We start from the raw sequence: 15,184 nt of genomic DNA, 5'->3' as shown, positions 1-15,184 counted from the left end.
TTTTGCAGGGACAAATCAACTGCTATTGTCATTGTGATCAAAGTGATGCTGTCATGTATTTGATGTGTAGGCTGCACATTTTGGGGAGGGGAGCTGATATAGGTGAGTATAAGTGTCAACCTGGGGCCATGGCCAAAACCCAGGCTAGTTCAGACGAAACAACCACCCCCAATTAATCTCACCTGAGGTGCCTCATCATCTGAATGTAGGGAAATTCCACATTCCATTGGTTCCGTTGCTACCTTCAAACCAAGGATTGAACCCTCAGTTTGAAGTTTGGCAGGTTGTTGGAACCGGAGATTCGCTGACCACATTGTGCCATTTGAATGCAATGACATGGGGTTTTCGTGCAAGCTTCTCCTGCAAACACGTCCCTTCTTATATCATGGCAAATTATTGCTGGGCAAGTGATGCACTTAGCAGAAGAAGAAGAAGAAGAAGAAGGGTGGGAGGCTTGCAGGTGGAGCCAATGGAACTGAAGTTGCCAGATGATTTGCAATATGGTTCTTGGTTTCCAAGGTTAACCTCAGGTAAGCCTACTCTCCATATCACTAGTTATTTGGATGGGCGTGGGCCCCCAGTCTAGATCTGGAGGGCATAGTTAAGAACATTAGAACATAAGAACAGCCCTGGATCAGACCCAAGGCACATATAGTCCAGCATCCTGTTTCACACAGTGGCCCACCAGATGCCACGGGAAGCCACAGGCAGGAGTTGAGGGCATGACCTCTCTCTCGCTGTTACTCTCCTGCAACTGGTACTCAGAAGCATCCTGCCTTGGAGGCCGGAGGTGGCCTATAGCCCTCCTACTAGTAGCCGATGATAAACCTCTCCTCCATGAAGTTATCCAAACCCCTCTTAAAGCCTTCCAAGTTGTTGGCTGTCACCACATCTTGTGGCAGAGAATTCTACAGGTTGATTATGCTTTGTGTGAAAAAGTACTTCTGTTTATTGGTCCTAGATTTCCTGGCAATCAATTTCAATGAATGCCCCCTGGTTCTAGTGTTATGTGAGAAGAAGAAGAATTTCTCTCTATCCACTTTCTCCACACCATGTATGATTTCATAGGCCTCTATCATGTCTCCCTGCAGTCGTCTTTTTTCTAAACTAAATAGTCCCAGGTGTTGTAGACTTAAGAAAGGTGCTCTAGGTCCCTGATCATCTTGGTTGCCCTCTTCTGCACTTTTTCCAGTTCACCAATGTCGTTTTTTAGGCATGGTGACCAGAATTGTACAAAGTACTCCAGGTGTGGCCGCACCATCATTTTGTATAAGGGCATTATAATATTAGCAGATTTATTTTCAATCCCCTTCCTAATGATCCCTAGCACGGAATTGGCCTTTTTCACAGCTGCCGCACATCGAGTTGACACTTTCAACGAGCTGTCCACCACGACCCCAAGATCCCTCTCCTGGTCAGTCACTGACAGCTCAGATCCCATCAACATATACCTGAAGTCAGCGTTTTTCATCCCAATGTGCATCACTTTACACTTGCCAACACTGAACCACATTTGCCATTTTGTCGCCCACTCACCCAGTTTGGAGAGATACTTTTGGAGCTCCTTATAATCTGTTTTGGATTTCACTACCCGAAAGAGTTTGGTATCATCTGCAAATTTGGCCACCTCGCTGCTTACCCCTACTTCTAGATCATTTATGAATAAGTTAAAAAGCACTGGTCCCAGTACAGATCCTTGGGGGACCCCACTTCTTACTTCCCTCCATTGTGAAAACTCTCCATTTATACCTACCCTCTGTTTCCTGACTTTCAACCAAGTAGCAATCCACACATGTACTTTCCCCCTTATCCCATAACTGCTAAGTTTCCTCAGGAGTCTTTGAAGAGGAACTTTGTCAAAGGCTTTTTGGAAGTCCGGGTATACTATGTCAACTGGATCACCTTTACCCACACATTTGTTGACACTCTCCAAAAGGTTTGTGAGGCAGGATTTACCTTTGCAGAAGCCATACTGGTTCTCTCCCAGCAGGGCCTGTTCTTCTATGTGCTTTATAATTTTATCCTTGAGGATGCTTTCTATCAATTTGCCTGGAACGGACATAATTTCCCGGGTCACTCTTGGATCCCCATTTGAAAATTGGTGTTACATTTGCTACTTTCCAGTCCTCCAGTACACAGCCCAATTGCAGGGATAAGTTATATATTTTAGCAAGGAGGCAATTTTACATTTGAGTTCTTTGAGGATTCTTGGATGGATGCCATCTGGCCCTAACGATTTGTTAGTTTTTAGTTTTTCCAGACAGTTTAGAATATCATATCTTGTCACTTCTATCTGACTCAGTTCTTTAGCCTCCATCCCCTAAAAGCCATTCTCCGGAACAGGTATATGCTCAGTATCCTCTGCCATGAAGACGGATGCAAAGAACTCCTTTAACTTCTCTGCAACCTCCATATCCTCCTTAATAATCCCTCATTGTCTTATGGCCCAACCACCTCCCTGTCAGGTTTCCTGCTTCTGATGTATTGAAAGAAGTTTTTGTTATTCCCTTTGATACTTTTAGCTAAATGTTCCTCAAACTCTTTCTTGCCTCTTGCATTTCTTTTGCCAGAGTTTGTGTTCCTTTCTGTTCTCCTCATTTGGGCAGGCCTTCCAATTTTGGAAGGAAGTCTTCTTCCCTTTTATGGCTTCCTTGACATTACCTGTTAGCCATGCTGGCATCCTCCTGGACTTAGTGGTACCTTTCCTCCTTTGGGGTATACAATCTAACTGGGCTTCTTGTGTAAACTCCATGCATTCTGGAGCAAAGTGACTCTCCTGATTTTCCCTTTCAGCTTTCTTTTCACCATACTCTTCATTTTAGAGAAGTTTCCTCTTCTGAAATTCAAAATGTCTGTGTTAGACTTCCTTGGTGATACTCTCCCCGCATGTATGCTGAATTTGATCGCACTATGTTCACTGTTCCCCAAAGGGCCAATGTCACTGACATCACACACCAGGTCCTTTGTGCCACTCAGAATTAAGTCCAAGGTCACCTTCTCTCTGGCTTGTTCCAAGACCAATTGTTCTAGGGCACAATCATTCAGCGAATGTAGAAATTTGACCTCTCTGTCATTATCTGACTGTGAATTTACCCAGTCTGTGTATGTGTAATTGAAGTCACCCATTATTACAGCCATGCCTCTGTCATTGGTATCAGTTGTCCCATACTGGTTGCTGGTGAGGTGAGACTGTTCCATAGGACCTTGGGAGAGATCTAAGGGAACAAGTTGACTCAGCACCAGTCAGAGGTAGACTGAGCCATTAAGCACCTCTGAACCTCTCTTGGGCTCTGCCTCCCTATCTGGAGAGAGGAATACCTAAAGAGACAGCCTTCTATAGTCCTTTTCCACTCTGCACCTGCCAGATTTGTTGCTAGAGCTGACAGACAATTACGGGGGGGGGGGATGGTGGTGTGGGAGAGGCTGGATTTGCAATGAACTCAGGTTCTGAGAGAGCTACCTTAGGAGACTCCAACTCTGGAGCTCTCTTGGGTTCTGGTCTAATGTCAAGATCCAGGGATAGGACCAGAGCTGGTCCTGCCTCATCAGATTCTGCTCTGGTATCAAGATTCAAGGCTGAGGCTGGTTCTAACTCCTCAGCATCTGACTCAGATTTGCTGCTGTGAGAAGAGTCTATGACAACCTGGGCCATAACAATATTCTCCAATCTATGGTTACTGCAGTCAATTGCTGGAGCAAGAACAGGAAGAATCTCCTGCTCTGTTGACCAACCCATGACAGAGGCCAGGCTCCTAGTATTTTATACCAGGCATGGCTAACACAGAGATTCCCTACCCACTAATGGAAATGCAGACATGCCTGTGCCGAGCAATATGGGAGGCGTAGTGTACAATTCTGGCCATAAGCATACCACAAAAAGAAAGCCGATAATTGAAGTGCATGCAGATCAAATGATTCCAGATTACCGAAGCAGATGAGACAAGGCCATGCCCTCCAAATTTTGCAGATGGAATTAGGGATAAACGTGGATTATTTAACCAAGGATTACTGACCAAGCCCCCCAATCATTATTACACATGAATAATAATGATTGGCCCTTGATACCTGAGGGACTGCCTGCTCCCAAGGGTTTCTGCCCACTCAACGAGGTCATCAGAGGGGGCCCTGCTCCATGTGCTGACAATGAGGAAGGCTCGCCTGTCATGTACGCGGGACAGGGCCTTTTTAGTCATTGCCCCAGACTTTGCAATGCTCTCCTGGTGGGCCTCCACTCCCCAGTCTCCATCACAGTTTTTAGGAAGCAAGTAAAATCTTGGCTTTTTACCCAGGCTTTTAAATGTGTGTTTTGTTTGCTGCTGTTTTGTATCTTGTGATTATATTGTCCATGTTTTTTAAACTTTTAATTAGATTTGTATTTTTATATTCCTTTTTAATTCTTATTGTGTAGTTTAAGGTTTTATTCCCTTTTAATTCTTATTGTGTAGTTTTTAAAATAGTTTTATATTGTTTTTTAAACATTTTGTAAACTGTCTTGAGATTATTTTAATGAAAGGCAGTATAAACATTTAACAATGAAATAAATAAATTCCCGAGGACTGGATTCCACCTGCTGTATGCTGTGTATGCTATAGCACTATCGTGTTGTGAACCCATTTATATATACTATGAATGGGCACTGCAAGTGTGCACCAAAGGCACAATGTATCCACCCAGTTGGAGAGTTAATTTCTAGAGACCCTGGGGAGGGAGCTGAATCCTGAAGAATGAAAACTCTAGAATCTCATATGAAAACAAATTGAATAAAACATCCCCCAGAGGCAAAACTAGATAAAATATAGGGACAGTGAGTTGCCACAGACAGAGTTTAGGAAACAGGGACAGCCTAAGCCTATGAGATTCCATATTTTATGCCAATCCTAGGGGCTGCTGTTTAAACCCCTATCTCCTTGTATGTCAGGAGAGTGCTCTCTTGAGTATGTGCAAACCAGTCCCAGGTATGGGACTGTAATGGACCAAGTATGTGCAAAACAGACCCAGGTAGCTCACTAAGGCTAGCTCCATGGGGCTCCTGACTGAAGCTTTAGAATCCTTGAAAGTCAGAAGGATAAATTATGAGGCATTCAAACGTTCAGAATGAATGGGAGGAGAGACTTCTGTGAAGTGAAAGGCAGTTGTGGCATCAGCCTGCAAATACAGCCAGCCTTACTGGAAGGCATTTTGCTAGCTGACAATGATGTTCCCTATGAATACATATCCATTTTCAAAGAACTGTGAGTGTCAATACTGGAAGCATTCTTACGGCTTCTAGAGACAACACTGTGTTTCAAGCAGCTCCATCATAAACAGGAAGTCAAATTAACAGGAACTCGTTAGCCTTGAGTTATGTTGCTCTTTATTGCAATATATTTTTAATTAGCGTTTACAAGACAAGCTTATGAGATGTAGTGAAGCATGGGGCACCAAAGATAGGTGCTTATGGCATTCACTTCTGTCTGTTTGATAATTACAGTGATATATTGCACACTAAGTAGGTTATTAGAGATGTTCAGAAAGGATATTATCTTCACTCTCCAGGAGGGATTTTATTTTTGCACACTGTTTGGAAGAAACATGAAAACTATAAATATATATTTAACTGACTTGAGGCAAAATCCACCACATTTTGAATTTATGAAGCTGCTTATACTTTGTCAGACTACTAGTACATCTAGCTCAGTATTGTCTGTTCTTGGAGAACAGACCTTGGAGAGACCTTGGAGAGCTCCTGCAGGTCACACATCTTTCTACATCTTTTGTGCCCTGAGATCCCTTTTAACTGAAGATACTGAGGACGGAAACTGAGACCTGTGCATACAAAGTGTGCACTCTATGGGGCATCAAAAGTGCTTTATACCAAGTCAGACCCTTGGTCCATCTAGTTCAGTACTCAGTGCTCTGACTGGTAGCGGTTCTACAAGGTTTCGGACAGGAATATTTCCAGCCCTACCTGGAGATGCTGGAGATTCAATCTGAGACCTCCTGCATGCAAAGCAGATGCTCTTCTACTGGGCTACAGTCCTTTCCCACTGTGCAGATCTATAGCTGCTACGGTAAACTCATGCACAAAATCTGTGCTTTTCAAAAGGGATTTGGTAAGAAAGTGATCCTAATAATTTATGCCTTTTAAGAACCAACATTAAAATTGCATTACTGTTATTTTTCAGAATGGCATTGTCATAATCCCTGAGCCTGACTCCCTGAGAAAGATGCTGAAGACCTGGCCGAAGAAGTGGGACATGAGAGCCCCCTGCTCTAGAACTTGGGGGACCCTGTGCCTCTGGAACTTCCCTCCCTTGCTCTCTTCTTCCTCCTCCAGCTCAGAGGAAGAAGCTGAAGCCATGCCTCCGGTGCACCGCCACCAGAGACTGAGGAATAAGGTGCGGCCACTTTAAGACTGCCACACTCCAGATCAGGTCCTTGCTGCAGCAACATTGTTGCCCCAGCTTGTAGTCTGTTCCTTGCCCTGCTCTTGTGTAGACCTGATCTCCTGGCTCCTGAACTTGACTAGACCAGATTTCCCATTCCTCCTGTGTGGACCTGACTTCCCGACTTCCGACCTTGGCTTGTAATCTGACCTCGACTTCTGCCTAGCTCCTCTGGTGAGTCTTCATACTGCCTGGCCCTGCAAGACATGATAGGCATGTTGCAATATGAGTAATTACACCAAACTCACAATATTAGTTCTGTATACTAGTGGACAATTTTTTTAACAGTTTACACTTTATAACAGTGTTTTCCAAGTTTTTTCAGCTTAGGGATTCCCTTCTGGACTTCCTTTACCTTGTCACCTCTCCTGACCCCAAACTAGGGGTGTGTGAGTCGGCTTGATTTAAGCCGGGCTCAATTGAACCAGATCAGCTAGACAGGTTTGGGGTTGAACCGGACTGGCCTCTGGCAGTCCAAGTTCGAATCAAACTGGATCTGGTTTAAACTGAGCTGGTTTGGATCTCTACTAGTAAAGGGGAATTGGTGATGATGGGGGTGGAGGGGAAAGGCTGCTACCCTTGCTGCCCCCCCCCATCATTAGAACTTGTAAGTACTAACTGACTCCCTTCCTGCCCCCTCTAGGTTTAGGGAAGCTCCCCTACTCCTTTACTGGTAAAGAGGAATCCTCATTGGATCCCCCTTTATCAGCAGAGCTCTGAAACAGTTCAAAGCAGTTCGACGGTCAAACTGGGCTGGGTCCAGTTTGACTGGAGCCAAAACTGAGCTGGGTTATTTTGAATCTGGTCCAGATTCAAACCGAACTGGCATAACCAGTGTTGCGCACACTTCCACCCCAAACCAACAATCTGTTCCGCAGATGAACATAGGGGATGCTTACATGCAGCTGCATGCAAATATCTGTAGAATATAGTCCTAATCCATATTCCATATCTGGTATTTGAAGAGGAACAGAACATCCTTTATTCTGTCTTAGAACAACACATGAGGAACTAGCACTAACACAAACCAAAAATTCTTCCAGTGACTCCTCCTTCCTAAATCAAGTTGGAATGATGGGGGCACTAAAGATACAGTTGCCCAAGGTGGACAAGTCTGGGTCCTCATCCCAGGGAGCATTCAACCCATCCAGGCTCCTAGGAGGAGAAAGGGCCCCCTGCCTTTAGATCTTATACTTCTCTGGAATGTTGCACCTGCTCTTGAAGTACCCCATGCCTCCAAGGAAGGGCTCCTCCATCATCTAAGAACCACTGTTTTATAGCTGGTCGCCGATGATTTCTTAACATTAGCACCATGCTGATGGCTGAAGCTGAAAAGGCAATATGAGCTCAGAACTAGATGCTATGGGAGACATACGGCTCCTACTGAAACAAACAGCCTGCCTCTCCTCCTGCTCATGCTGCTGCCCCAGCAGTGTCTAGTAAGCATCTAGTCTAGAAAAGTAATACAAAATGCATGGCATGATATGAGTTCAGCATGCTGTAGGATTCCTTGCCACCTTAGGTGGCAGCCAGTGTGGTGATATGTTGGGCCTTTCATTTTGTATTACAAGACATTATGGGTGAAAGGGAAATAGGAGGAGAAAGAAATGCAGAGCTGCTGTGTGGAGCATCAGCTACCTCTCCCCCCTAATATCTAGCTGCAACTTTAGTTTCTCTTGTGTACAAATGCAAACACAGCTCTGTGACAGATCAGTAAACAAATCCATAATCCCTCCTTAAACCCAGACACTTCAGGCCTGCAGCAAAAAGTATGAAGACTTGATGATGATTTTCTTACCCTACTTTTCCTCAACCCTTGAAATTATGTGTGTGCTTGAGGGACAATTTCCTCTTCAGTCAGAAAGACTTGCTACATTTTCAATTGCCATTTCCCTGCAAAGAATTAATTGCTACAATTGTCTCTGGAAGATGAATCATTCATAGAATACTTAAATTATCAAAACCCTACATAAGAAGATAATATCTAGGTTTCCATGGTAAATCATTAGATCTGGGGGAATAGGAGCAATGTAAGTTATCCATAGGCTGCAATTCGAAATAGGATAAGAAGGCATGTGAAGCTTAGCCACACTGAATATATGCGGGCAAAGAAACCCAAAGTTTCTTTGCAAAGATAGTGGATAGGGCCAGACTATATAGAAATGTGTGTTTCTGTATCCCAAAGGATTGTTTTTTTGAATTGAAGAAGACCTGTTGAGGCTTCAAAAGGGAGCAGGAGGCTGGAGTGGCTTAATCCTTCCCTTTCCTGCCATTCCCCTTTCCAAATTGTACCCAAAAGCTGCTGTCCCCAACCTTGCAAGTGTGGGGCGGGCGGTGAGGGTATATAACCCTCCATACCATTTTCCTCATGGAGAGAAAGACATCTCCTCTAACACTCTTTTGCTCCCTGCTGAAGCCCGAGAGGCTGCCTTTCAGTGAAAAATAAGAAAAGATCGAAGGAAATGTAAGTGTGTGTAATATGCAGTTTGGACCTCAGAAAGGAAACAAAATATAATGTTGTCCCAAATCAAACCTCCTCTTTTCACCACCAGTATTCAGGGGAGAGATAAGGGGAGTGAAAGGAAATTCTGCATTTTCATGGAGGAACCCACAATATGCTTTCTAAATATCAATATGGTGCAGAGTAGGGTTGCCATCCTCTCCAAATTTCTGGGTATTTCACAGATTTAAGGTATGTCACATGCTATCCATTTAGACAATTAGCTAGCCCAGATTCCCAGCTTTCATTCTTCCTTTAAAAAACAAAACCAGACCTATGCTCTAGCCCTTGTAGAAGCTGATACCTGGAGCACAATGTGCAAGCACTATTCTGCTCAGACATTGGACTTAGAAAAAGGCAGGAAAGGCACAGGAGACTGGCTGAAGCCCCACAAGCCCCCTGAGGAATGTTGCCTTTGTGTGTGTTTTCAGTAGGAGATCGCTGGAAACAACTGAGATGATAGCTTGTCCTCCTGTGTATTGTAATTTGTAAGGTTTTTAGCTTTGTAATGTAATCCTATGCATGCCTACACAGAAGTAAGTACCACTGATTTCAATTGACTTTCTCCCAAGTAAGTGTGCATAGGATTGTGCCCTTAACTGAAAAAGCTCATTGTATTTTTTTTGTACTATTGATGCTATCAATATGTCAAACTTAGACGCTATTCCCACGATTAGGCGAAATCGGGCTAGGGGACCCTGGCCCGATTTCGTCTGACCATTAGAACCACCAGGCTCGCAGGCAAGCCCAGTGGCCTCCAAGCGGTTAACCCGCTTAAGTAACCCTCCCCTAAGCCCAAGTTAGTAGAGCGAGTGCTCTGCTAACCTGGGCTCTATGATCGTGAGTTGCTGTGGTGCGGCTCCACGCCCCGGCAACTCACGAGTAGACCCCCGACCAGGAGACTTAAAAGCAGCCTCCCGGCTCAGGGGTCTCTCCAGCATGACCTACATGCTCACATAGGGCATGCTGGAGCTTCCGGGGGCCGTGCGGCCCCCGATCCCCCCAGCTCCCAACAGCTCCATAACTGAGCTGGCAGACGTGTGGGCAGCCGGTTCAGCTGACTGACTGCTTGTCTGCAGGGAGAGCGGGCTTAGCCCGCTCTCCCCACAAATCCCATCTCACTGGTCGTGAGAAGAACCTCTTAGTGTATCTTCATTTATTTTCTACAGATTTTTTTTGTATTTTTAATTTGCTTTAAGCCACTATGAATTCTCCCTGCTCCCTTTCAGACTATACTAGTATATTCTAAATCAAAATGAGTCATTCCGGTATTACATTTTATGTGCTGATCTCAGGATGTAAAGGGTGACAAAGCTGAAGAATACTGAAAACCTCAATCCCTAGTGCCAGTTTTGTAAGGCCAACTGTAGAATCTAGTGGTGACAAAAATGCACTTAGCACTGCTCCTCAGCATGAGCTTTGATTAGGTAACTTCACGAATAAACAGCACTTTCAGGCGTTGGAAAATGGATTGGGGTAGTCATCTGCAGTTGGTGCAGAATTCATGACAGCACAGCAAACAGCTAATCACACAAGGTTAAAAACTGAACATGTATATTAGAAAGGGTTGGGATATAAAGTCTGGGTGTCTAATGCTGCATGAAATGGTCAGGTAAAAAGATCTTCCCCAACTATATTGGTCGATCTCCAGAGCAGATACAAGGCAAGTGGATGGTGCACCAGGTAATTTGCATATTATGCAAATTATCTGCAAACTAATTACACAATAGGCAAATTAGGATGCCTGGATTTCAAGAGCTTGAATATGGCAGCCCTAGTAGTGCCAGACTTTAAGCTGAATGATGATGATTTTCCTGCTTAAACTTTGCAAAATGCTGCTGTCTGTGAAGGCTGTGGCAGCAGCACTCAGGAGTGCCCCTTTTCCTGCATCAGCCAACTCCTCTACAAGCTGCTGGCTCCATTTTGGTTCCTCGGATGCACCAGGAACTGACACTGCATCATGACACTGTGATCTCTCCAGATGGTGGACTGAGTTGTGGTAGAGTAAGCCCCGCCACCCAGGCCACGGCAGACCAATACCACCACCCTACCTTAAGCCCTGTGCCAACTCTGCCTCTGCAGCTACTCCTGCAACCGGTCTCACAGTCTAGGCTCAGGGGTGGCAGGGAGAGCAGAGCATGTTTGCTTGCCGGGGGCCCTGTCACCTCACCCTGTCTTTTCAGGAGGCAAGGAATGGAGGAATAGGAAGTGTGCAATGTCCACACTTCCTTTTACTTCATGTCCCACCCTCTGCCCTTTCAAAATAACAGGGTGGGAGAAGTAGCAGCAGCAGGACTAATGGTGGCTATTGCCACCACCATCTCTGGGGAATAGGAGCTATAGAGGAGTGAGAGTCAATGCAAGGAGGGGTATTGCATGACATGGCACACTCGACATGCTGTGGTGGTGGTGGGTGGGTGGGAGAACTAATGAACATTGCAGGGTTCAGGGTAAGATTGGGCAGGAAGACAGGTGAAGGAGATCAAAGGGTAAGGGTGTGGTGTGTGATGTGTTCTGTGTGCCATGGGGGTGGGTTAGGGGATGGGAGATTGGGTGTGGTTGGGTGGGAATTACTGAAGAGAGGGGTGTACAGTATGAAGTACACAGCACAGCATGCAACAAGAGGCAATAGCTCACCAAGTCATCTCAGGATTTGTTGGGGGTGGGGCTTGCCCTGAGCCTGATTACACCATCCTGAATAATTAGGGCTTGGTTACAGGTACAGCTTTAAAAGTATCCTAGAGGGACTCCCACACAATTTCTCCCTGTCCACTGTAAAAATAATAATAAAGTATCCAGAAGCACACTACACTGAACCAGTTCGCTATGAAGGATAATTGCTGTTGACACCTATCTTCCATGAATTTGTCTAATATTCTTTGAAAGCCATTTAAGCTTGTAACCTTTACCACATCTTATGCCAGTGCCACAAAATTATGCATTTCGTGAGGAATTGCTACCATTTACATATTCGTTGACATCTTCAGAGATTTCCAAGAAGCCAGTGATGTATGACCTCCCTTTGCAGAAGACACAGCCATTACTCTTCAGTGTAGGGAATACCTTTAATTGCTCTTTCAGCCTATCTACCTGGATGGCACACTATGCTAGGAAATAATTTCCTAGTTTCCTCTTGCCCCAATCTTTTTTTAGAAATAAAAATAAAGAGAAATTAGTATTATGTTGGCTACCTTTAAATCATCTGGCAAAGAAACAGATTTCAGTGTTAGGTTACATATTTGATAGTTGATGTGAATTATTAATTTGAATGTGTTAAGAACTCTTGGATATTTCTGTCTGGCTTCAGTGTACATTGCCCACTTAGCCTCCCACTCTGATGGCAGAGTAGCAGAAAGAATTTTTGAACCCAGTTCTCCAGAGGACAAAGTCATGTCCACTGAGCAAAGCATTTCAGCAAAAAAGAACACAGTCATCCCTAGGGGCTCTATGTCTCTCCTTTTCTTACTATAATATGCATACGAATAATGAACATAATTGCCAATTTTACCTCACCAGAAATAAGCTTATCCCAATATGTAATGACACCTTCAGTAATTATTTGTTGCTCACACAGAACCTCACTGTAGTGACCAGCCAGACCTCCCCTAAAGAGTTAACCAGAAGTGATAAGTGAACCCTTTCCTGACTGGCTGGTAGACTCCAGAGCTCAGCCAATCAGCACAGCAGGTGGGTGGGACCTAGAGAGCCATTGAGAGGAAGGAGAGGCTCTTTGTTAAAAGAAGCAGGCTGGGAGTACAGAGAGGAGGACATGTGGCCATGAGAACTGGCTATAAGAGAATGTCCCCTCTGCAGGTCCTGGGAAGCCAGGAGGGAGGCAGCTTGAATTCATATCCAGGATTTGGTGAGTTCAAGACAAAGGAAGCCAGGGTTTTGGCTTTGGGAAGTTTACTCTAGAGAAAGTTTGTTTAGTTAGATTTTACATAGGAACATAGGAAACTGCCACATACTGAGTCAGGCCATTGGTCCATCTAGCTCAGAAATGTCTACACAGACTGGCAGCAGCTTCTCCAAGGTTGCAGGCAGGAATCTCCCTCAGCCCTATCTTGGAGATGCCAAGAAGGGAACTTGGAACCTTCTGCTCTTCCCAGATCAGCTCCATCCCTTAAGGGGAATATCTTACAAATAGCTCACACTTCTAGTCTCCCTTTCATATGCAACCAGGGTGGACCCTGCTTAGCTAAGGGGACAAGTCATGCTTGCTACCACAAGACCTGCTCTCCTCTCTTAAAGAGAGCTCTTAAAGACCAGCTCTCCTCTTGTGAATTTTGCATTAGACTTTCTGCTTCTTTTGTGTGCACTTTGTATATCCCTGAAACTGTTCTATTATTGTTTATCTGCAATGTAATTAAGCTAAGAAACACTAACCCATGCCTATCCAGCCAGGGCATTGCAAAATACTTCGTAGGTTTTAATTGTACCTTTGTATTTTCCTACATACCTGTTCCTTGCAACTGGGTAACCACTATTTTTATCCGGTCATGTTAATCTGTGTTAAGGGACCACCACCCCTTTCTTTTTTAGTTATATTTACATGTATTAATATCATCCTTGATCATGTCTTTATAATGTAACCTTATTGCAAAAAAGAAAAAAGAAAAGAAAAGTCATGTGTGGGGTGAAAGAATAGTGATGAAGTATTAGCTGAAAGAGGCCTCTGGAAAATTTATATTTTATATCCCCTCACTCACTGGTCCATCTGCTGGTGGCTGGGAGAGGCAACATCATTGCAGTGCCGTGTACATATTGTGGTGTGTTTTCTTATCCTCAGCAGCTGTCTGTCATGTCCTTTTCTCAGGAACTCAGCCACAATATTTCTCATCCTACACTATCCACCATCCCGGCCACCGACTGAACATGACTTAAGACTCAGGCAGTTTGCTGCCAAGAAAGAGGAGGAAGAGAATGGGCATGCTTCTTTCACTTAGCTAGGCAGAAAATCAGCAGCCATTTTTGTTGTGGGCAGAACAGGAACACAAGGAAGTTTAACATTTATATATAAGCCATGCACTGCAATAGTTCTGCCATAGTTGGATGGAATTAACAATGGGGACTTCAAAGCCCAGTAACTCCAGAAATATGGGGCAAATCATTTCAGAAAAATGAGATGTAGTATATGAGATACCTGAAATTTTGACTATAAAGAGTAGTCAAGAATAAATAAATGAAGAAAGGGACGTAAAATTGCTGCCACGTCCAGTTGCTTACAAGGGAGAAATTCCTATACCCAGTTGGTTTCTGACCAATCTTAACCAAACTTGAAGATTGGAAAGTGCTTGTTACCGAGTTCATGTGTGGCAACTTTAAATAAAATTGGATGCGCAGCACAGAAGCTATGACTGATAGAATGTGAAAATATTTAGGCAAATTTACATGGGGAAACAGACTGGTTTTTGTCCTCACCTTTATAAAGGCACTAGTGTGCCGGCATAATTGATAGTCATCTTTTCTCCTGATAATGTTTTCCTGAAATGGACAGCAGTGGTTCAACACTTAATAATGCTTGGCATGTATACAACACTTTAGAGTGTCACAATAGTGCAATATACATATATTGTCTCAATCATCCTTGACCTGTCTTTTTAGGTCACTATTTTATTCCCATATTTCAGATGGGGGTGCTGAGATAGTGGCTTGCCTAACACCACCTACTTAAATCCTAGCAGAGGCAAGATGTGAAAGAGGAATTTCCTGGTTCACTATTCCGTCTCTGGGACTCGACATTACCATCTCTTAAAAAAAAAAAAGTTACTCACATAGACATCAGAAACCTGACTTTTAAAATATTTTTTGACAAGAATGGCTTCTTCTCAGCAACAGTACACAGTCTGAGTACTGTATTCCTAAAATAAAAGAGGCCTTAATTAAGAGCAAACCAGGACCCTGTGGAAAGACTCACATCTTTCAGGACCAGAGTGAGAATGACTGTCTTTGGTGCTAAGGGAATTAGATTCTTCTGCAAGTGGGGCTGGTATGTATGCAAGGTTGGAGATGTGGCAAAATACTGTACATCCATAACAAGGCAAGAACAACATTTAAGAGAGACACAAGATTGCAAGAAGAAAATATTGCAAGTTAACATGCCAGTACCAAGCCAGAAAGAAGAGACTGAAATCTCTCATCATATGAAGAGAACATCTTTTCAATAAGAGTTCTCAGAACAGTGAAAACTCTCCCCCTTTGATGTGTAAGGGTTTCCCCCCTGCATACTTCAGATGCTATTCACCACCTATAATAATTA

General features: G+C 44.0%; 1 protein-coding gene and 1 long non-coding RNA gene across 4 annotated transcripts in view; one reads left to right on the top strand and one right to left on the bottom strand.

Annotated features, from left to right (window-relative positions):
• Positions 1 to 15,184, bottom strand: part of NRG3 (neuregulin 3) — a 1,024,900-nt gene that overhangs the window by 783,238 nt on the left and 226,478 nt on the right. The window lies entirely within an intron of this gene.
• The window catches only part of LOC128349628 (uncharacterized), a 30,412-nt gene continuing 27,878 nt past the window's right edge, over positions 12,651 to 15,184 (top strand). Inside the window, exon 1 of the long non-coding RNA XR_008318890.1 lies at positions 12,651 to 12,787. This is a non-coding gene — a long non-coding RNA (uncharacterized LOC128349628). The remainder of the gene's footprint in view (positions 12,788 to 15,184) is intronic.

Source organism: Hemicordylus capensis, chromosome 3 (assembly GCF_027244095.1).
Source record: "Hemicordylus capensis ecotype Gifberg chromosome 3, rHemCap1.1.pri, whole genome shotgun sequence".
Classification (NCBI taxonomy): Eukaryota; Metazoa; Chordata; class Lepidosauria; order Squamata; family Cordylidae; genus Hemicordylus; species Hemicordylus capensis.
Note: the sequence above shows the minus strand (reverse complement) of the source record. Positions and strands in the feature narration are given on the sequence as shown.